Genomic DNA, 25,402 nt, shown 5'->3' on the forward strand with positions numbered 1-25,402 from the left:
CTGATTTATACTGGATGTTTTATGTATGCATTTTTATTTCTATAGAGTTAGATTTATCAATATTTTCTTTTGTGACTTCAGGGTTTTCCTTCATGTATAGAAAGATCTTTCCAACTTGGAAATTAAAAAAAATCTTCCGTTTTTTTCATAGTGCTTTTATGGCTTTGGTTTTAGGATTCAGATATTTGATCCACTTGGAATTTTTCCTGATGTATTAATCCAAATGTGTTTCTTTTTTCCTGCTTTACTAGTCAGATGTTTCAATACTATTTATTGAATAATCCATATTTTTTTTAATGATTTGAAAATCCATTTTTATTATAATTTCTGTATGGTTTTTGTGTGTCCATTCCTGGACTTTCTGTTTCATTGATATGTCTATTCATGTACTACCACCGCACTGTTTTAATTATATTCTTTCCTTATTATCTGCTCATTTTAGAATTTTATGTTCATTCTTGAATTTTCTTTTCCCTGTAGATACATTATAATCAGCTTGTCTAACTTTAGTTTCTGTTGGCTGTTTTATCAGAATTACATAAAAATAGAAGATTAAGGAAGAGTTAACATTGTTATGTTTAATTTTTCTATTTAAGAACATGATATACATTAAATATGTTTTTCTTCTTTTACATATTTCTTATTAAGTTTATTACAAGATGTTTATTTGTTCTTTTTAAACATTCTCATTTGTAAACACACACATCTTGAATTGGTATCTTCCCAATAACCCAATTAAAAAAAAACTTCAGGGACACATGTTCTCAGGACCTCCTGGGTGCTGTGTTATTATGGGCCATGGTCACTCATATTTGGCTCAGAATAAATCTCTTCAAATGGTTTACAGAGTTTCATTCTTTTCATCGACAATAATCTGGCGCCCAAACTTGTGGAGCCTCAGAGAAGACTCAATCAAGACCCCAAAGGAGTTGCCCGAAACCAGAGCTAAGGTACCAGCAGGGGCCCTTTGAAGCCCCACTGAGTTTGGGCTTCTCCTCTGGTGGAACTGGTTTTGAAAGATGGCTCTCTCCTTACCTTTTCTTGGCTCCTGTAACTCTTACTAATTATCTAAAGTCTTACAGATGCAACTCCCTGCTAGGAACCCAAACCCTTTTCACCAGAAAAGGTAAAGCGGTCTGGGGGGTTAAAAAGGCTTCCTGGGACCAGAACATTAAAAAAACATGCAGGATAATAGAATTATAAAATGTAAAATGTTTAAACAAGTTTTAGGTAAGGTATTTGTAACCCTTTTACCTAAATGCCTTATGACAATGGGGGGGTTTCCTCTCTTGGCTTTGGAGACCCCCCCCTCTACTGGGGAGCTTCTTCCTTCTGCCTTCTTTTCTTGCCTGTTAAACTCTCCGCTCCTTACAGCAAAAAACAAAAAACACATGCACACATACACACACACACACACACACACACACACACACACAGAGAGAGAAAGAAAGAAAATGGGAACTATGTCTAACTGGGGGAATGTTTTTCCCTTTCTAGTACTGTAAAACTGAAGACACATGTAAAGCTGCTCATGTAAATCTTCCAGTGCATAGCCCTTTGCGTGGAGCATTTGCGGGGGCTGATCGCGAAATTATGAGTACTTTTCAATACTGACTGAGCTAGAGTATTTATTTATTTTAAATTATACTTTAAATTTATACTATAATTAAAGTATGATATACTTTATACTTTAATTAATTACACTTTAATTATACTTTAAAATTATACTTTAAGTTCTGCAGAACTTAAATTCTGCAGAATGTGCAGGTTTGTTACTAAGGTATACACATGTCATGATGGTTTGCTGCACCCATCAGCCAGTCGTCTACATTAGGTATTTCTCCTAAGGTTTTCCTCTTCAGGCCCCACCCTCCAACAGACCCCTGTGTGTGATATTCCCCTCCCTGTGTCCCTGTGTTCTCATTATTCAACTCCTGCTTGTGAGTGAGAACATGGCAGTGTTTGGTTTTCGGTTCTTGTGTTAGTTTGCTGAGGTCAGCCTCAGACTGCTGTGCTGGGAGCGAGAATTTCAAGCCAGTGTATCTTAGCTTGCTGGGCTCTGTGGGTGTAGAACCGACCGAGCAAGACCACGTGGCTCCCTGGCTTCAGCCCCCTTCCAGGGGAGTGAATGGTTCTGTCTTGTTGGCATTTCAGGTGCCACTGGGGTATGAAAAAAAACTCCTGTCGCTAGCTTCGTGTCTACCCAAATGTTCACCCATTTCAAGCACAAGCCTTGAAACACAGGGCCCCGGTGGCGTAGGCACCGGTGGGAATGTAGTGGTCTGGAGGTGGCGATGACCGTGTGCAAAGTGCAGTCTCTAGGCTGGAATGCATCATTCTTCCCAGTATGGGCTCTCACGGCTTTTCTTGGCTAGGGGAGAGAAATCCCCCAACCCTTGCACTTCTGGGGTGTGGCGATGCCCCATCCTGCTTCAGCTAGACCTCTGTGACTGCACCCACTGTCCAACCAGCCCTAGTGAGATGAGCCAGGCATCTCAGTTGGAAATGCAGAAATCACCCACTTTCTGCTTTGATCTTGCTGGGAGCTGCAGACTAGAGCTGTCCCTATTTGGCCATCTTTGAGCTAGAGAATTTCTATTTGATGGGGCATTTACTGCCTTGCTACAGAATATAACTGAAGCTACCCCTATACTGATAGAAATTATGCTTCTCAAAAAGTTCCATGAGGAAATAAGATTGGTTCACATAAAATCTTGCTACCTAATAAGCAGAGAGCCCTTTTCCTAGGACTAATTGTGAAAAGCTGCTAAGTTCTACGGTGTTTAATAACTCTCATAAGCTGTTTGGTACTATGTTCCAAGGTAAGCAAACATCTTGTCTTAAAAGCTTCTGGTTAAAGGAGGGCCAGGAAAATTCTTTTCTTTTAAATCATTTGGGTAAAGTATGTTTTTGTAAGCAAATTTACCTTTCTGAATCCTTCAATTCAGATTGTAATTTTATGGCAATATAGTTGTTTGCATAAGTTCAATAATTTTTGTTTTTAACAATTGGAAACACTGGTTATTTTACCAAGACTGAAACTAAAATAGCCTATTTTTGGGTAAAATTTCAGCAAAAACAACTTAAAAGAAGTCTATATGGCCAGTCCATTTATTGCTGCATTTTATGCAAATAATCAGGCAAGCGTAATAAGCCTGAAACTAACCTTGCTCACAAATTGGCCTTGTTAAAATATTCTCTTTAATAAAAAAGGCAGCTAAAAAATTGTTTCAAGGATAAGTGTAACACTTAATAATAAATTTTAGCCCTAACTTTTTTTTTTTTTTTTTTTTTCAATTTAAATATTTAGCCCTAACTTTTTAAGTGCAGATTAAATCATTATTTCTTGGCTGTAATAACCCTCTAGAAAGTACCAGATTATAGTTTTTCTTCATGTTTTTAATTAGTGCCTAAATGGAATAGATTCCTTTTTCTGTTCTGACATACAAATTACTCTTAAAATTGTCAAACTATGGATGTTATTTGTCTCTTTTTGTTTTACTTCTAAGGAAATAAAAATCATGGTATTCTGAAGACCAGATATGAATCTCCCTCATTTGGCATCCCACTAGGCCTGGATCTGTTTTATGCTAATCCTATAACTAAAACTATACAAGCTAAAACTATGCAAGTTGTTAAAACTATACAAGCTGCCTCCTCTAGTTCCAGGCACTATCATGGAAGAGGTGGGTGCATAAGATTGTAACGGCCAGTTTTGAGAGATAAAATTAGGACAAGATCAAACCCTCCAAATCAAAAAGCAGGTACCAAAAATGCCTAGACAGCTGGTAAAACAAGTTCAGTTGCCTTCCAAACTATGAATGTGTTACTTTTGCATCCACTCCAACCATAAACATTTTCTGCTTACCATAAAATTAAAAGAAAATACCTTGTACCAAATCCTCTTGGGTATAATACTCCCAATTAGGAGTTGTGAAGATCGATCCATCTATCTGTGTATCTTTTCAATTTTTCAGAACAATGCTTATGTTTTGTATAGCTAATTGCTGTTAACTCTGTAACAAAGAACAAGCTCACAGCAGCTCAACACATAGAAGTTAAAAATAAGTCTGTAACTTTCCTTTTGGTTTTTCTGTCAGCCTTTTTACTTAAAATAATAATGTTAAGAAGTAACCAACACCTGTCCACATTCATTCCTATCTGGCCTACAACAATTAATTGACTATAAGTCTTTTGACTCTTCAGGCCCTCAGCCATAGGGAATCCTGCCAAGGGAAAAACAACACTGACGAATGATATGACTTCTCCTGTGATAAAACCTTTTCTCTCCCAATTACTAGTATATGGTGCAATACAAAAGTGGGGTAAAAATAGATTTGGCTGTTCAAGTCCGTAACAATTTAGACACCGAGGACCAGGTGTTTCTCGCATTTAATTTATACCCTTCTCAGGATGCTATGCCAAGGTAGATAAATTGGCTGGAGAAGAGATGAAATGTATTAAGTTCTAACTTAATGTTGGTCCTACAATTCTCAAGTAAGATGTATCGCAAGGTTCAAATAACCCTTGATAGGGAGGGTAAACACATTGGGAGTCTGATCCAAGAGTATGATGATGCGTGCAGTGGTTTTAGCTGGTTAGGCTGTTTACTCCCCTTTGACTCTACCTATAACCTTCTTGGATGCCTAATCCTTTCTATATTTATGGTATTTGTCCCTGTATTAGCATTATATATTTCCTGTAAATGTTATGCTAGATACAGCAGAAGGAAAGGTACAGTTAAAGACCCTGACCATGATAGCTCAGAAAATATATCTGATCTGGGATGTGTTTTTGTAGTTTAAACCCTAGACCTGACTCCATCTCACTCCTGAAGCAATTGGCTATTATATCAGGTCAAACCATGTCCTCCCCCTATTATCCAAATTGCTACTATTTAAAACTATTACCATCAACCAGACTACTCTAGGAATGAGGCTTCCTAGCTCTGTGGGACCTCACCAAATGACCAGATCAGGTGACTCTAGGAATAACCATTCCAAGTGCCATGGGACCTGCTGCTGTTGGCCTGCATGTACATCCTGTGGAATGCTTTTTGGCCAAGAGTGGGCATTGAGGACTAAGCTCTGACTTTTCTCCAGCTCTACATTGAAAAAAAAAATGGAATCAAGGTAGAAAATCACCTTCCCGACCTGAGTTCCCTGACAAAACACCTGTCCTTGCCTCAGCTCAAGGGAATTATTGGGAATCCCTGATAGGAGAAATAGCTCTGAGGACAGTCAGAGACAAAGGGGGCAGGACAACAATCCCATGTCCTGGTAACTCTATTCTGTAATTCTACCAAAGGAGACACCGAATCAGAGTGGCTATTCAGCAGCACCATGCAGTAGGAGGTACATTCCACAGGTCCCCTGGTTGTGAGCCCTTAGCTAGCCTTCTCATACTGCTGAAATGTCTTCTTTGAGATCTTTTCCAAACCGGATCTTTTCCATAATGCTCTGATCAGTTACTAGAACTGAGGCAAAGCTGGGATTAAGGGACAATCTAGTGCCAAATGGAGGCAGTGACCTAACAGGAAAAATTAAAAAGAAATCTAATGAGTAAATTCCAAAAAATCTCTAAGCAAACATATTCAATAAAGACAAAACAAACTAGACAAAGAAGACTGGAATAATTAACCAATCATTCAGAGCAAAGGCATAGATGTTTATCCACAAGAAACAACAGCAAACAGAGAACCATGACTTCCTCAAATGGATGAGGCAAGGAACCAGTGACTGATCTTAATGAGACAGTGGTATGTGAGCTTTATCAAAAATTAAAAATAGCAATTTTAAGAAAATGCAGTGATCTCTAAGATAACACAGAAAAGGAAATCAGAAATTTATCAAGAAATTATCATTATTAAATTTAGCAAATAGAAATTTAGCAAAAAATTAAACAGAAGTCCTAGAAGTGAGAAACATTTGCTGAACTGAAAAATTTATTAGAGACTCTCAATAGCAGAATGGATCCAGCAGAAGAAATAATCAGTGAACTTGAAGACAGGCTATTTGAAAATTCACAGTTAGAAGAGAAAAAAGAAAAAGAATGAAAAAGAATAAAGATTGCCTAAAAGATACAGAAAATTACCTCAAAGACCAAATCTAAGAATTATTGGTGTTCAAGAGGGAGTTGAGCAAGAGCAAGGGGCAGAAATCTTGTTCAAAAAATAATAACAGAAAACGTCTCAACATTTGAGAAAGATATAAATATCCAGGTACAGAAAGGTCAGAGAATGCCAGATTTAACTTAAATAAAACAAACACAAGGTGTATAGTAATTAAACTCTCAGAGGTCAAGGACAAGGAGAAGATCCTAAAAGTAGCAAGAAAAAAGAAGAAAATAACAAATAAAAGAGGTCCAATTTGTCTAGCCACAGACTTCTCAACAGGAAACATACAGGCCAGAAGGAAGTGAAACATTTTCAAAGTGCTGAAGAAGAAAACTACAATTTAAAACTACTGTATCTACCAACATTCTCCTTCAAATACAAAAGAGAGATAAAGTGTTTCCCCACAAAAGCTGAGAGAATTCATCACCACCAGACCTATCTTCCAAGAAATGGTTAAGGGAGTTCTTCAATCTGAGAAAAAACAAAAACCAACCCCCCCCACCAAAAAAAAAAAAAAAACCAAAACAAACGCACTAACTTGCAGAAAGAAAACTTTTCAAGGTATAAAACCCAGAATACTTGTTCTGTGATGGTTAATATTGAGTGTCAGTTTGATTGGATTGAAGAATGCAAAGTATTATTCCTGGATGTGTCTGTGAGGGTGTTGCCAAAGGAGATTAACATTTGAATCAGTGGAATGGGAAAGGCAGACCCACCCTCAATCTGGGTGGGCACCATCGAATCAGCTGTCAGCACGGCCAGAATAAAAAGAGGTAGAGAATGTGAAAAGACAAGACTGGCTTATGCTACTAGTCTACATCTTTCTCTTGTGCTCGATGCTTCCTGCCCTCAAATATCAAACTCCAAACTCTTCAGCTTTAAGACTCTTGGACCTTCAACCACAGAATGAAGGCTTCCCTACTTTTGAGGTTTTGTGACTGGGACTGGCTTCCTTGCTCCTTAGCTTGCAGACAGCCTATTGTGGGATCTCACCTTGTGATCATGTGGGCCAATACTCCTTAATAAACTCTCCTTTATACATACTTCTATCCTATTAGTTCTGTCCCTTTAGAGAAGCCGACTAATACAATATTCCATTACTGCAATGATAGTATGCAATCCGTTCATAACTCTAGTATGCAGACCAATAGAAAAATTGATCAAAAATAATAATAGCTATAGCAACCTCTTAAGTGATATGTAATATAAAAATACATAAATTGAGGTAACTAAAAGTCAAAATGTAGTCGGGCGGTAGAGTTAAAGTTTAGAAGTCTTCTTTGTCTTTGTTCCTATTTTTGTATTTGTGATCTAAAATAAGTTGTCACCTATTTAAAATAACTTATACCTATAAGATTATTTGGTAAATCTGATAACCACACTACAAAAACCTATAATAGATTCACCAAAAACAAAAAGCAATGAATGAAAACATACTACCATAGAAAATAACTTAACCACATAGGAAGACAGTAAGAAAGGAAGAGAGAATTGATCAAACAACCCGTAAACAAGCAACAAAAGGGCAGTAGTAAGTCCTTACTTATCAATCATAACACTGAATGTAAATAAACTCAATTCTGCAATTAAAAGACAGAGTGGGCAAATGATACAGAAGTATGACCCAACTATATTTCTGCCTCCCAAAACCTCACTTCATCTGTAAAGACACACATAGACTAAAAGTGAAGGGATGGAAAAAGATATTTCATGCTAATGGAACCAAAAAAGAGCAGGATTTGCTATCTATACATCAGAAAAAATTGATTTCAAGACAAGAACTATAAGAAGAGACAAAGAAGGTCACTATATAATGATAAAGGGGTCAATTCAGCAAGAGGATAGAACAATTTTAAGTATATATGTACCCAACAGCAAATCACCCAGACATATAAAGCAAACATGAATAGATCTAAAGGGAAAGGCAGACTGCAATACAATACCAGTAGGGGACTTCAACAACCCACTTTCAGTAATGGACAGATCTTCCAGACAGGAAATCAATAGAAAAAAATCAGAGTTAAACTACACATGGCACCAAATAGTCCTAACTGACATTTACAGCACATTTTATCCAACAACTGCAGAGTACAGTGTTTTTTTTTTCCCTCAGCACATGGAACGTTTTCTAAAATAAACTATAGCTAAGTCCGTGAAACAAGACTCAACCAATTCAGAAAGGTAGAAATGACATGAGGTACCTTTCTGACCACAATGGAATAAAACTAGAAATCAATGACAAGAGGAACCTCAGAAAATACACAAACACATGGTAGTTAAGCAACATGCTCCTGAGCAACCAATGAGTCAATGAAGAAATTCAGAAAAAAAATTAAGATATTTATTAAAACAAATGAGAATGGCAATATAATATACCCAAATCTATGGGACACAGCCAAAGAAGTATTAAGAGTAAAGTTTATAGCAATAAATGTCTATATCAAAAAGTAGAAAGGCTTCACATAAACACCCTAATATTGCACTCCAAAGAATTAGAAAAGCAAGAATTAACAAAACTCAAAATTAGTAGAATGAAAGAAAAAATAAATATCAGAGTAAAAATAAATAAAATTGAGACTGAAAAATACAGATTAATAAGATAAAAAGTTGGATTTTCGAACAGATAAATGAAACCCACAAACCATTAGCTAGACTAACCAAGAAAAAAAAAACTATATAAATTAAATCAGAAATGTAAAAGAAAAAAAAACTGAGATTACAGAAATCCAAAGAATCATTAGAGACTATAGTTAACAACTACACACCAACAAATTGGAAAACCTAGAAATGGATAAATTCTGAGACACATTACAACCTACCAAGATTGGTCCATGAAGGAATAGAAAACTTCAAGAAACCAGTAACAAGTAATGAGAATGAAGCCATAATAAAAAGTCTCTCAACAAAGGAAAGCCTAGGAATGGATAACTTTGCTGCTGAATTCTAACAAACACTTAAAGAACTAATACCAATTCTACTCAAACTTTTAAAAAAATTGAAGAAGATGGAATTTTTCCAAACTCATTCTATGAGGCTAGTATTATCAAAACTAGACAAGGATACAAAAAGAAAAAAGAAAGGAAACCTACAGGCCAGTATCACTGATATGAATAGATGCAAAAATTCTCAACAAAATACTAGCAAATCAAATTCAAAAATATTTGAACTACCAGATGATGTAGCTGTCCTAATAGTGAGTATATACCCCCTAAAAAGGAAATCAATATATGTATTAGTCCATTTTCACAATGCTATAAAGATACTACCTGAGACTGGGTAATTTATAAATAAAAAGGTTTAATTAAGTCACAATTCCGCATGGCTGGGAAACATATAATCATGGTGGAGGCGAAGGGGAGGCAAGGCACCTCTTTTCATGGTGGCAAGAGAGAGCGAGTGAAGGGGGATCTGTTAAACATTTTTTAAACCATCAGCTCTTGTGAGAACTCACTATTATGAGAACATCATAGGGGAAACGATTTTCATGATCCAATCACCTCCCATCAGTTCCCCCGACCCTGACATGTGGGGATTACAATTTGAGATGAGATTTGCATGGAGACACAGAGCAAAACCATGTCACTATATCAAAGATATATCTGCAGTTCCACTTTTATTGCAGCACTCTTGACAATGGCTAAAATATGGAATCAACCCAAGTGTCTATCAGTGGATGAACAGACAAAGAACATGTGGTCTATTTACACGATGGAATATTAGTCACAAAAAGAAGGAAATCCTGTCACTTGCAGCAGCACGTATGGATGGGAACCAGAGGTCATTATGTGAAGTAAGCCAAGCATAGAAAGACAAATACTACATGTTCTCACTTATATATAGGAGCCAAAAAACTGGATCTCATGAAGATAGAGAGTAGATTGATAGTTACCAGAGGCCAGGAAGAGTAGGAGGCAGGAGGGAGGAAGAGAGGCTGATTAATGAGCACAAATATACAGTTAGAAGAAATAAGATAAAAGAAATAAGTTCCATAGATCAGTAGAGTGACTATAGTTAACAATAATCTGTTGAACATAGATTGAACATTTCAAATATTGAGCATTTCAAATTGCTAGTAGAGAATAATAATATTCCTAGCGGAAAGAAAAGGTAAATAGACCCCAGATAAATACAGATTTAGAGTTCATGGGCACACATTGCTTGATATGGGTTCACTATTAGACTAGTCTTGGCTTGGATCTGGGTTCTTTTATTGTATAGAGGCCTCTGAGCTCACACTAAAGGAGAACCTTCCTTTCCCTCCCTAAGTCAGTGGGAATCCCTTTGAACCCAACTCTCCTTTAAATTTAGTGCTTCACCTTCTAGAAGACAGGGATATATATGGAACAGTTTTCTACTTGACTCAGATGAGTTTCCAAGTTTTACTATTTGTGAAAGCTTGTCCATTTACTAGGTTCCAAGTTTTACTGTTTGTGAAAGCTTGTTCATTTACTAGGTTCCAAGTTTTATTGTTTGTGAAAGCTTGTTCATTTGCTGCTTGTTTCTTTTGGAAGGCTGAAATTCACTCCTATTCAAGGAGGTGGCATTTTACCCTTAAACTTCCCAAAGGCAACATAACATGGTTGGGTTATGTCAAAGGCATCGGTACCTTTGACACTGTCTGGGTTATTTTGTCTTAAATAACATTACCTATGGGACAATTACAGTCCAGAACAGGCAACAGTCTGGCCAAGGCTTTTTCCCCACTCTCTTCTCCAGTGATAAAATGTTGTGTCTGGGCATCTTTTCTATTCATCTTAACACTCTCTTCTTTGGTGAGTAAGGATATGAATAACACAGAAACCTTCTAAGAATCAGCAAGAAATGTTCATACAGGGAAGATAAATTTGCCTATTAGAATACAATCTGCAGAGATAAAGATACATTAAATGGCACATGCAATTTATATCACTTGTTAAGTGATATAATCTGCTCAGCTAAAACATTGTACATTTGATTATTTCAATATGTTTTCCAAGTTCAATGAGAAGGCCTAAAATGTGTAAGAAAAAAAAAAAAACAAAACTAAAAGGACTTTCAAATGATTTTTGCCCCAGAGTGAAGGGTGGACTTTCCCACAAATCAGTGGCTCCCTGAAATTCTTTGAAGAAGATACATTCTAGATTAGGAAAGATTACCTCATTTCACAGTCTTTACTCTTCAGCCTGTTCCTACTTTCTTATCTTCTCGATTTATCAAACTAGAGAATACAAGATAGTGCCCATTCCCTCTTTAAGGTCACTGCAGATTTTTATTCCACAAGTATATTCTTGTAAGAACCCTGAACAACAAAGACAAATTCAAGATCAAGAACCAGAGAGGCACTTTTGCTGTCTCTTACCTATGTTGCTTGGTTGCTTTGGGAGTGGGTCATGTGAGAACGTGAGGCTAGGTTTATATATTCTTTTTAAACATTAAATTAGTAAGGTTGCACAAAATAATACATGACTACATTCCCACTGCAAACAATTCAACTCTGTAGAAGGTAAAATGAAACAAGAGCAAAAAATCCTTAATCATTCCCATCTTTCTATCGTGTTCCATTGCTTTACTTGTCTATTATAGCTCTAGTAATATGCTAATCAAGATGATATTGTCTGCTCTAGAAGCATATTATCTTAGTTTTGTTATATATCCTTCCAGGATCTCTTTTTCTCTCCTCCTCTATCCTTTGTTAAGCGCTTGCAAGAGTGTAGGTATTTTTCAGCAACATTTTTTTAAACTCAACAATGTATCGTGGAGATCTTTCCCTGTGAATGTGAACATGGCTACCTCATTAAAAAAATTGTCATATAAGTATCTTGTAATATAAATGATAGTTTTTAAAAATTCCTCTCCTAGACTGAGAGTAGTGGCTCACACCTGTAATCCCAGCACTTTGGGAGGCCAAGGCAGGTGGATCACCTGAGGTCAGGAGTTAGAGGCTAGCTTGGTCAACATGGTGAAATCCTATTTCTACTAAATACAAAAATTAGCTGGGCCTGGTGGTGTGTGCTTGTAGTCCCAGTTACTCAGGAGGCTGAGGCAGAAGAATCACTTGATCCCAGGAGGCGGAGACTGCAGTGAGCCCAGATTGTGCCACTGTACTCCAGCCTGGGCAACGTAGCGAGACTCCATCTCAAAAAAATTCCTCTCCTGGTGGACATTTTTGTTGGTTCCAATTTCACACAATTCTGCAACTATCTGTATAAATTACTCTTTGTACTTACATATAAAGGTTTTCTCTATTTTTTTTTTCTTGGCTTGTTTGTTATTTGAGTCTTGATTTTAAGAAATATATTTTAGATTTTAGATACTGATTAATTCATTGTCAGCTGTAGGTATTGCAAATACTTTCTCCTCATTTGTACATTGTCTTGCAAGGTTTTAATGAAGTCTTTAGTCTTACAGATGTTAAAAGTTTGATGTAGCCAAATATATCAATTGTTTACTTTTAAAATTTTTGCTTTTTGTTATTTCAAGGTCTTTTATACCCAAGTCATAAAATATTCTCATATGTTTCTTATAATTTTAAAATTCTGTTTTTATGCTTATGTAGATTTTTATAACTTACTTTTGAGAATGATGTGAGGTTAGACAATAATTTTATTTTGTTTCTAAATTGATAACTGGCTATTTCAGTACTATTTATTGAACATAGGGGTTTTTTTCCCCTTACAAATTTGAAGGTTACCTTTATCACACATTAAATTATATTGAATTGTTCTTGGATCTCTATCGTGTTCCATTGCTTTACTTGTCTATTATAGCTCTAGTAATATGTTAAGATGATATACTTTATAACATTTTTGATATCTGTTGAGTCTTTGCACTTTTAATTTCATAGTATCAAATTATTTTTATTGCTTTTTGCTAATATTAAATATCTTACTGTTTAGTATTTTAATGGGTTATTGCTTTTGTAAAGGAATGCTATTACTTTTTGTTTGCTGATCATGTGTTTTGTCCCTCTCTTATTCTAATTGTCAATTGATTGTTTTGGATTTTCTAGATAAATAATTATATTGCTTGGAAAAAATTATGGCTTTATATCTTCCTTCCCAATATTTATGCTTTTTAAAAATTGTATTTGTTCCTGTGGCTAAGACAGTAATTTTAATAATGGACGTGACAGAAGGCATCTTTTATTTCTGACTTGCAATGCTTAAAATATTTCAGCATTAAGTATGATTCTTGCAGGTTCACTCTTAAATATGCCTCTCAAATGAAGTTCTTGTATATTGATAATTTACAAATTAAAAATAGAATTTACATTTTATTTATGTATATATTTGATACATATATTTTTTCCTAAGTTAATGAAACAAAGATAAGTTTTGATAGTTTTTTCCCTACCATACCATTCTTCCATTTCTGGAATAAATAATGCCTAGTATAAAAAACATATGTATTTTCCATTAGATCTATGGATTAATTTGTTTATTTTATGTAATTTAAATATTTGCATTCTTAAATAAGATTGATGTACAGTTTTCTTACACTCTTCTTGTCTGAAATTTGTAACAGTGTTATGTTAGCAATGTAAAGTAGTTGTTAGCTTTATCTTTTCTTATATTTTGAAACTCTTGGTATATATTGGGAATGCTGGATTTCTTAATAATAAGCTAGAATTTAGGCCGGGTGAGTGGCTCACGCCTGTAATCCCAGGTTTGGGAGGCCGAGGTAGGTGGATCGCCTGAGGTCGGGAGTTTGAGATCAGCCTGGCCAACATGGTGAAACCCTGTCTCTACTAAAAACACAAAATTTATCCATGTGTGGTGGCAGGCACCTGTAATCCCAGCTACTCAAAGGCTGAGGTAGGATAATTGCTTGAACGTGGGAGGCAGATGTTGCAGTGAGCCGAAATTGTGCCACTGCACTTCAGCCTGGGTGACAGGGCAAGGCTCCATCTCAAATAAATAAATAAATAAAGCTAGAATTTATCAATAATCCATCTGGGTCTAGTGCATGTTAAAGAGGAATGAATTTTTATAAACATTTCAATTTCTTCTATGGTATAGGTCTTTTAAAGTTTATTCCTATTCTTTCTGAAGCAGTCACCTTTTTCCTAGAAATTGTCCAATTTTTTTAGGTTTTTATTTTATTGTACAAACTTGTATGTAGTATTCTTTTTATAGTTCTTTTTCTAATTTCTATTATTCTTTATTTACACAATTTTACTCTTCCTCTGATCAAACATGTGATCTATTTCATGGACCTTTTCCAGTAAACAATGTTGGCTTTTAATACTTGAGTCTACTAATATGTCTTACAGTCTTTATATTTTAATAACATTTAATTTTATCTTCATCATTTCTTGTATATCATTTGCTTTATTTTACATATTCTTAGTTCTTTGAATTAAAATGCAGATTATTTATAAAGTTATGATAATTTTAATGAATTATTTGTAACTATAAATGTTTTTGTGTGTACTCTGCACATCTCTAAAGTCTTGCTATGTGTTACTCTGACTCAAAATTTAAATTATAATTTCCATTTTACCATTAAAAATTTGTTTTTGATTGACAAATACAAATTGCACATACTTATGGTATACAACACGGCATCCTGAAATATATATAGATTGCAGAATGGCTAAATCAAGATAATTAATACATATATTAACTCACATATAAAACATCAAAAGCAATGACAATAAAAGCCAAAATAGACAAATGAGATCTAATTAAACTTAAGAGCTTCTGCACAGAAAAAGAAACTATCATTAGCGTGAACCAGCAACCAACAGAATGGGAAAACATTTTTACAATCTACCCATCTGACAAAGAGCTAATATCCAGAATCTACAAAGAACTTAAACAAATTTACAAGAAAAAAGCAACCCCATCAAAAAGTGGGCAAAAGATATGAATAGACATTTCTCAAAAGAAGACATTTATGCAGCCCACAAACATAAATAAAAGCTCATCATCCTTGGTCATTAGAGAAATACAAATCAAAACTACAATGAGATACCATCTCAAGCTAGTTAGAATGGCAATCATTAAAAAATCTGGAGACAGATGCTGGAGAGGATGTGAGGAAATAGGAACGCTTTTACACTGGTGGTGGGAGTGTAAATTAGTTCAACACTTGTGGAAGACAGTGTAGCAATTCCTCAAGGATCTAGAACTAGAAATGCCATTTGACCCAGCAATCTCTTCTTTTTTTTTTTTTTTTTTTTTTCTGAGATAGAGTCTCGCCCTGTTGCCAGGCGCCAGGCCCCAGGCTGGAGTGCAGTGGTGCGATCTCGGCTCACTGCAACCTCCGCCTCCCGGGTTCAAGCAATTCTCCCGCCTCAGCCTCCCGAGTAGCTGGGACTACAGGCACGCACCACCATGCCCAGCTAATTTTTGTATTTTTTTTAGTAGACACAAGGTTTCACCATGTTGGTCAGGATGGTCTCCATTTCTTGACCTCGTGATCCACCCGCTTTGGCCTCCCAAAGTGCTGGGATTACAGGCATGAGCCACCGCGCAAGCCTGACCCAGCAATCTCATTACTGGGTATATACCCAAAGGATTATAAAGCATTCTATTATAAAGACACATGCACACATATGTTTATTGCGGAACTGTACACAATAGCAAAGACTTGGAACCGACCCAAATGCCCATCAGTGATAGACTGGATAAAGAAAATGTGGCACATATACATTGTGGGATACTGTGCAGCCATAAGGATGAGTTCATGTCCTTTGCAGGAACATGGATAAAGCTAGAAACAATCATTTGTAGCAAACTGACACAAGAACAGAAAACCAAACACCACATGTTCTTACTGATAAGTGGGAGCAGAACAATGAGAACACATGGACACAGGGAGGGGAACATCACACACTGGGGCCCGTCAGGGAGTAGGGGAATTGGGGAGGGCTAACATTAGGAGAAATACCTAATGTAGATGATGAGGTGATGGATGCAATAAACCACCAGGGCACGTGTATAGCCATGTAACAAACCTGCACGTTCTGCACACTTTCTCCAGAACTTAAAGTATAATTTTAAAAAACTTGAAATCTACTCTTTTAGCAATTTTCAAGTCAAAGGATACACATTTTCAGTTAGACAAGAGGAATAAGGCTAAGAGATCTATTTCACTACATGGTGACTGTAGTTAATAACAATGTACTGTGTACTTGAAAATCACTACGGAGTGTTTTGGGGAGGTGGAGGAAGAGTGTCGTTTGTTTTAATTTCCAATTCAATTGTCTTATAGGTCAATAAATGTGACACATATGATGCTAGTTTTCCAGAATTTGTTAAAATTTACTTTGTGGCTGATAAACGGTTAAATATACATCTCTTTCCTTTGAATAGCCATTTATTCTGGGTTTACATATAAGTATATGCATGTGTATAAAATTAATATTTTTAAATGTTTTAACTGTATATTTTTTTGAAAAGATCATTTGATCTGTTGTTTTCAGTGAGACTTGTCTCATAGTACTATAACTGAGCGTTTGGTAATTTCTTATTGTGGTTCTTTTTTTTTTTGACTTTATCTCAAAACTGTGTTGCTGCTACATACAATTTTGTGACTGGTGTTTATGATTTTAGATAAATATTAATATAAAATATTGTTAGTATAAAATATGTATGCTTCTATAGTAATATAATTTCAATTATTAATATAAAATATACATTTTTCTCTTTCTTAAATGTATTTGGCCTTGAACTCTATTTTGTCTACTTTCAACATTATTATACTAGTTTTCTTTTGTCTTATTACTTGCCTGATATTTCCTTTCATATATTATGTTTTCTTTATTGTGTCATTCAGTTTTCAGCATGTTTCTTGTCAACAGCATGCAGTTTTATTGTATTAACATAGAGAATCTGAGTTTTATTAGGCTGATTTGTCTAAGCACATATAATATAATTACTGACATGTTTAGACTTATTTCTGGGTTTTCAATTTAGAATTCTATATAACTTCCTTCTTTCCCCATCTATCTTGTTTGGCTTGACAAAATTTTATTTATTTTAGTATTTATCTTCTAATAATTTAGAAGTTAAGTATTCTATTCCTCAAGTGATTACCCTTCTATATTAATATATGTATTAAATATATTTATTTAAGAATGTCTCAAATTAATCAAGCAAATTAGTCAGTTTTTATTCTCTAGGAAATTTATCTATTATCATTATACTGATATTTTGATTTTGAATGACATTATTATTTAATAAATGTTTCACAATAAAAACATTTAATTTAAAATAAATTTCAGATGGTTTACTATCGAACTTAGGATGGTAAGAAATCCTCTTCCTAAAAAACAACTATGGAGCTGGACAAAATTGCCAAAAATAACAATTTTGGCACTCTAGAAATTTATCATAAGCATACCACAAACTTTGAAACTTTTATTCTTGAAAAGCAACTGAAGTTTGTGTAAGAACCGCATGAGTCTGTGATAGTCTTGCCTGGGGTTCTCCCACCCCCGACTCCCAGGTCTATTGGAATACCATGGAGCAGGCAGTGAAATCAGGAACTTTGTATCTGCAGCTAGAAGAACTCATTTAATTAGAAGCACTGTCAGGTAACGTGGTGATTTAAGTGGCAAGCAAACAAAGAGGGCTAATGTCTTCACTGGTCTGAAGCTGTGCTCCTGTTTCGAGCAACCCACAGACCAGTAGACTAGCCAGGAATCTAAACAGGAATACTGGAAAGTGAGACTGCGGTAAAGAATTTGATAAAGGCTTTGTATGTCTTGGTTTGACTGGAGGCTGTGTGTGTATGTGTATAGGCAGCTGAGACTGGAGTGGGCCCAAAGAACTAAAGGAAAACATCTTTAAAGAATTAAAGAAAAGTGTGCTTGGAATGACTCAATGAATAGAGAATCTCAATAATGAACTATAAATTATTTTTAAAAGAACCAAAGTTATATTCTGAAGTTAAAAAGTACAATAATCAAATGGAAAAAAAAACACTACAGCGTTTTCACAGCAGATTTGTGAAGGCAGAAAAATAATCAATGTACTCTAAGATAAAAAGAAATTACCTAATCTGAATAAGAGAAAAAGAAATTGAAAATGCATGAACAAATTTCAGAGACTTTTGAGACAGGATCAAACATACCAACATATATTTGATGATGTCTCCGAATGAAAGGAAAGAGAGAAAAGAAGATAATAATTTTCAGAAAGGGACAGAACTTTTATTATAATAAAATTATATATAATAAAATATAAGATATATATATCTTAAAAAGGATATTGAAGTATCTCAGAGAATTGAAAGAATTGTTTAAGATGAAGAAGGGTGGTGATGTGACTATTCTTTTATTCCTTAGTAGCTAAATCTGTGAATCTGCTCCCTGGGTCTTTGCTGTTAATGTGACATAGAAATCTCATCCTCTGTGCTCTCCAAGTTCCAGATTCCTAGGAAAGAGAATTTTACTGTCTTAGCTTGGGCACTGTGTTTGCCCCTACCACATCAGCTGTGGTGAGGTGGCAGAGTTTAATAGCATAGGTATTACTGCTGGGCCCACTTGTTGGAGACAATCCAATGTCATATTCATTTACTGGATTTCAAGATTCTGTCCTCTGCCACTGTTTTGCAGAATCTAGATTGTTTGGGTTATGCTCATTACTTTTCCAGTTTGTTGTAGGCCTTATGAGTGGATGTTGAACTTCTGCACCTTGTCTCTTACCTCTTATCATTACCTCATACTGTTTAGCTTTGTTTTTTAAGGGTAAAAGTTTAAGGCTCCATGTTATAGCTCACTATTTGGTTTTGTGTTTGTGTCCAGGTTATTATTCATTCTATACATATATATGTATATGCATATATATGCACAACACACTCATATATTTTATCCAACCTACACATACACACACACACACACACACACACACACACACACACACATATACACAAACATATATATATATATATATATATACATGCATCTATATTTAGGGATATTCTATTTCAATCACTAAGGTTTAAATTTCTGTTACCTTGTTTTTTTTATGGGTAAAAGATAGTCTTGTACCTCTCGAGGATATCATAGTCTTATGTTAAATCTCTGTTATTTTTACTCTCCGCTCTGTTTCATTTGGTATAAGTGCTACTGTTTACTGAGTTTTTTGTTTGTCTTCTATGTTCGTGGCTTTTGTGAATATTTGGAGATTTTTGGTTGTTCGTTCATCTTTGTGATTGAGGTACCCTCTCAGTCTGCCTGATATACTTCTTCTGATATATCATTCTGGGAAGAGGTAACATAATGTTGGTCTGAGAAACAGGGAGAGGGGCAGGCAATATTTGCCATCAAGTGCCGACAGACACTTCTTTAAATATTCTAGGTGTGGAGATTTGCCATCTTTCCAAAGTGTTGTCAGACACCTGGGATATTTGCCTTGTCTCCCAACGTGGAAGCTCACATATTTGCTGCTTTCTGCTATTTCAGGAAAGGACTAGGGGCATCTATCTATCTGTTAGCTCCTGGGAGAACTTCAACTAACCACCTCCTGTGTGCCCTGGGACACCTCCTGCCCCCTCCAATCGCTGCACACGTTGGTGCTATTCCCCACCCTGTGGAGCAGTATTATTTTGTGTGTATTTTGAGTTCTGCTTTGTTTTTAATATCCAATTTTGTCAATGTTACTAGACAGAAATGTTTCTCTTTTCTAATATTATGTAAGCCATAATTTGTTATAGTTTTCCTATACTTATGTGCATTAGTCTTATTTATTCATTTATTAACAGTTCAACAGATACTCACTGAGCATCCAAAACTCTACTTGCTTGCTGTGTCATTTTGAGTACATTTATTAACCTACCATTTTTTTGCATCTATGAGATAAGGATAACAATATTATCTATAGAGATAGAGGAATAAAGAGTTAACATAAACAAAGTGCTTAGCAAAGTGACACACAGTAAAGTCTTAATAATTGCTAACTATTATTATTATTCATATGTATTAGGGACTGTGTTACTTTTGGGGTGGTAGTGAACTGAAAGTCCATAGGGCTACATTTTGAGATGGTGAGGGAGTGATTCAACAACAACAACAAAACAACTAATACCCCAGTTGTTTGGCTATATTATTGTAAACTGTGACAAGTAATATAAAGAATATATATGTGTGTGTGTGTGTGTGTGTGTGTGTATATATATATATATATATATATATATTTTTTTTTTTTTTTTTTTTTTTTCTGACTATAAGTGACATGAGAAAGTAAAAGAAGCCCAATTTAGGATGAGGTTATGTGGAATGGGAAAGATGTCTCTGAGGAAATCACATCTAAGCTGAGTCCTATGGGATTTCTTAGAGTTAGCATGAGAAAGTGTAGCGGGGAAGGAGCATGGGATACATTCCAGGCAGATGACCGACAACTGTGAAGAGGCTTTTACAGGTTGAATTGTGTCCTCAGCAATTTTTTATATGGAAGTTCTAACTCCCAGTACTTCAGAATGTGACTATTTGGAGATACGGCCTTTAAAGAGGCAATGGAGGTAAAATGAGGTCATGTGATTGGGCCCTAATCCAATATGATTGGTGTTGTCATTACAAGGCACTTTGGGAGGCTGAGGTGGGCCAATGATGAGGTCACAAGATCGAGACCAACCTGGCTAACATGGTGAAACCTCATCTCTACTAAAAAACAAAACAAAACAAAAAAAACACAAAAATTAGCTGGGCATGGTGGCACGTGCCTGTAGTCCCTGCTACTCGGGAGGCTGAGGCAGGAGAATCGCTTGAACCTGGGAGGCAGAAGTTGCAGTGAGCCGAGATCATGCCACTGCACTCCAGCCTGGCAACAGAGCGAGACTCGGTCTCAAAAAAAAAAAAACAAAAACCAATAATAATAATAAAAAAGATTACAACACAGACACACACAGAGAAAAGATTACAGGAAAAAGATGGCCACTGACAAGCCAAGGAGAGAGGCCTCGGAAGAAAATCCTGCCCACGCCTTTATCTGAGACATGCAGCCTCCAGAACTGAACGGAGATAACTTCTGATGTGGAGCCACCCAATCTGCAGTATGTAGAGCAGCCTCAGCAGAGGTCTAAATCATCGCCCAGTTACCTTTTCATTATTCTAATGGCTTCTTGGCAACTCTTTCCATTTTCTCCTCTCTATTCCCGATCTGCTGCCTGACGTAACCATTTTGTTTTCATGGTCACAGCGATTTTGCTGGCTAATGAATCTTCCATCTGAACTTTAAGGTTATTTATTTCCTTTTCAGGTTTGTTTTCTCCTACAAACTCTACCATGCCCAAGTTACTGCTCCCGTAGTCAACATCGTGCTATCAGGCTCCAGCCAGCCTGTGCTCACAAGAGCTCTTTGGGCCTACCATTTCCCTGTATATTTCTTCTACCAGCTTCTCTCACAGGTCTGGATTTTGCTATCAACAGAGTACCTTGCAGAGTTCATTAGCTGGAATGGACACTGTGGGATTGTGAGCAGCCCTTTATAACCCTCACTCTCCATTCTAGCTTTTTTAGCTTGTCATCCTTGGTATTTGAGATGCCTTTAATTTTATCCAACATCTGTGTTATGTCTACCATTTTTTTTGCTATGATAGTCGAGAATAGTGTTAGTCATATCTCTTTGTATATATGTATGCATATTTTATGACAAGTACCCAGAAGTGAAATTGCTAGATTAAAGGCTCTTTGACTTAACATTCTACTAGATGTTGCTTAATTGCTTAATAAAGGCTATAAAAAATTGACATTTTCACCAAATGGCCATATACGTGCTTTTTCTTCCATTTCCAGTATTTCCCACCTGATATTTTCAAACTTTAAAGGGTTTGCCAATGTGATGGGTAAAAAAGTATGTAATTTTGTACCTCACTAATTCTCAATAAGGCTGAGCATCTTTCCTTATGTTTACAGGACATTTATATTTCTGATATGAGTAGTCTTTTCAAATTCTTTGCCCATTTTTCTATCATATTGTTTATTTATTAGCAATTTCTAGGAAATCTTTGTATATTTATTTGATGTGTACCAGATATTTTTCCAAGTCTGTCAATTGATTTTTAACTCTATGGTTTTTTTTTTTTTTTTTTTTTTTTTTTTTTTTTTTTTTTTACTGTGTAGAAATTTCAATATCTTGGAGAGTAGAATTTTTATGTATTATGATTTTTAATGTAAGCAAACCTTATTCAAAGATTATAAATATAGTCTTTAAAAAGTTAGTATTTTTGCCATTTACAAAATCTCCTTTTATAATTTTCAACTCAATTTTATGAATCTTATGAAAGATGATCAACTTTTTTTCTCATATGAGTAGAAAATTGTATATTGAATTTCTTTTACTTATTTAAAATTTTACCTTTAAAATATTTTAAATTCACATATAAGTGGATTTGCTTCTGAAATCTTCCTTTTGTTTCTGGTGCATTATCATATATGTAGCACATATTTAAATTACTGGTTTTATAGTATATTTTGATGTTTGGCAGGGCAATTCTCCAATCACTATTTTCCCTCTTTGACATTTTGTTGGTTATTCTTGTAAGCCTGGCCTTCCAGGTGAGTTTTAGAATGTACTTTTTGTATTTCATGGAAAATTACGTTGAAAATTTGATAGAATTTTATTACCTTTGTACTGGTTATTATATTTGTATTAAAATAATATCTGTCAGTCTTACTAACTTAAGACAACCTAAAACACAAACGACCTTAACAGCAAAGGAATTAAGTGAAAGGATATTGAAGTATTTCAGAGAACTGAAGGAACTGCTGATTGATCAAAGTGAGGAAAGGTGGTGACATGATGATTCTTGCATCCTTAGCTGCTGAGTCTGTGGATCTGCTGTCTAGGTCTTTGCCTTGAATGTGACTCAGAGCCTTCAACTATCAGTCTCTGTGCACTTCAGTACAAATTCCAGATTCCTGGGAGAGAGAATTTGATTGTCTCACTATGTCTTCCCCTACATTGTCAGGTGTGATCAGGCGGCAGAGGTGATAGGAGAGGTATCACCCCTGGACCCCATTGTTGGCAACAACCCAAAGTCATACCTATTTGCTGCATCTCAGGGCAATGTCCTCTGCCACTGTTTCCCTGACTCTAGCTCTTTGAATGATTATTTCTCTATTTTTTTGTGATTCATCTAAAATATTCTGCCATCTATGGATAAAATTACAATGTAAATATCCCCCCAAAATCACATTGTTTATGCAATGGTGAGTAGAAACAGAAGGAAAAAGAAGAAAACAATATAATCCCTCTTTAGATAGATAAAGAGAAGGGGATGATAATTCTATCCAAATAGTAAGCAAGGAAAAATAAAAGGAAACCTTCCATCTTCATATATTTTGGTCACAAGACTTTTGTAAATTTTGGCTTTTTTCTGACTTCAGTAATTCTGTGTTCTCCTTGTCTTAGGACATCATCTGAATGTGATTTTTCTCTCCTAGTGGATTGATCCTCAATCCTGAGGGTCTGAGCAACTGGTGTTACTACCTGTTAATAATTTGAATTGTCTTCTCTTAATATTTAAAATTTGTGCATAATAGAGCAAAGAATTTTCCTGGCAGCTTAGTGTTGTGGCAGTGTTAGGCATGTGTGATTTGATCCTAATATGCTCTAATATGTTTTTGATGGTGGGAGTTTAATATATCCAAGCTTGGCTGGCCAATTTAAATGGGAGTGTTCACAGAAAGAGAGGGGAACGTGGCCAGAGCCTGTCCTTTGATCTCCAAGACTCCCTAAGATGTTTAGTTCCTATTTCAGAGTAGCAACCCTATTTCCTGTGGAGAATTAGTGAATCACACGAGCCGAGATTCTGCAATTTCCTTCTAATGGCTCCATGGTTTTCTCTGTACCAAATCAGGAAAACCTTTACTGTGTTTTCCAGTGTATGTTTTCTTTCCTTAAGTGTTAAAATTTCTATACCACTTAATTATTTACCATTATTTTTTCTTTATCCTTATTGCTTTATTTACTTAATTGTGAACTGATGTCTGAAATTTTTTCAACCTTCTCAAACCCTTTTTAGAATTAGTCAAGGTAAGTGTAAACAGGGAAAGTGTCAGTCCTACTTCCATGCCTTGGTTGTTGGCTGTGAGAGACTGGTCAGAGTTTAATGGCATGCCATAAGACAGCAGCCTGTCCTTTGTCTCAGAGCTGGCATCATGAGACTTTTGTGATAGAGTATACCAGCCTTCCCTATCTGGTGACTGACAAATTTCCAGGGTTTATAGTTGTATTCAAGGAAGTTTGTGTGGATAAGGATAGTAACAAAATTTGGCTAAGTATCTAATAAGCTATTTAACATTTTCTAGTTTGCCTTTTAGAAAGGGGACAGTTTGTCATTCTTGAGCAGATATAGAATGAACATTATTTGCGGCTGATGGCAATTTGATGAATGTATTCAGAAACTCTGTTTAATAGTTTTGACCATTACACAGTTTTAAATTATTTTATTCATAGCTGCATGCTATTTAATTTATACTCATAATGAACTGTTGATAAATACAAAAAACATAATGAAGCTTGATGTTGAAGTATAAATTAATGACAATAATTCAGCAAATTCACCTCAAGATGATCTTACCAAATCTTTAAGTGTCATTCAGCTAATCAGAACTCTTATGTGGTACGTTAAGCATTCTCTGTATTAAGAGAGAAAATTTGTCGTGATTGTGTCTAACAACATGTTACTTACAAAAAGCTACATTTGGCTTCTAAATCAAGCATGATATAATATCAATTTTAAAAATTTGTTTATAATATAGTTAGATACATGTAACTTAAAGCAAATTAAGTAGCATGTCACTTGTTAAATGTAAAAATGTCTTTTTATATTATAAATTATTACAGTGTGAAAATGAATCTTTGCATATTTAATAATATAATGATCACATTTTAAAATCTATTATATTTATCCTATTTTATATACAAATAAAAAAACTTAAAAATTTTTTGCAGCAGCCACAAATACACACAGGTGCACACATACACACACACACATGCACACACATCTAATTGTGAAAGCCTTTTATGCATCAATAATAATTAGAAAATAATTGGCCTCCATGGGCATCAGATTATTCCTCTCTTTCATTGTGAAATGTGTTCCTCTGTCAGAGGCACTGTTATGTAGGATGCAACAATAGTGCATAAGAGATTTAGTATAACCACCAAAGGTGGTGCTGACAGATACATGATGAGCAGGGAAACAAATCTAAATCCCTAATGTATCTATTCTTGAGGACAAATTGGTACCCTATTCATGATAAAGTAATGTCATTTTCTACTGGAGAGTAAGGAGGTTAGCATTAAGTAACCAAGTCAGATTTGATGAGTGGAAGTCCATGCTAGTAAGTCTGTG

At 35.3% G+C, this 25,402-nt stretch overlaps 1 protein-coding gene across 1 annotated transcript in view; it reads left to right on the forward strand.

The window, feature by feature from the left end:
- The window catches only part of LOC101052833 (olfactory receptor 10J3-like), a 267,018-nt gene that overhangs the window by 15,343 nt on the left and 226,273 nt on the right, over positions 1 to 25,402 (forward strand). The gene's annotated exons all lie outside the window — the stretch shown is intronic.

Source organism: Saimiri boliviensis, chromosome 19 (genome assembly GCF_048565385.1).
Source record: "Saimiri boliviensis isolate mSaiBol1 chromosome 19, mSaiBol1.pri, whole genome shotgun sequence".
Classification (NCBI taxonomy): Eukaryota; Metazoa; Chordata; class Mammalia; order Primates; family Cebidae; genus Saimiri; species Saimiri boliviensis.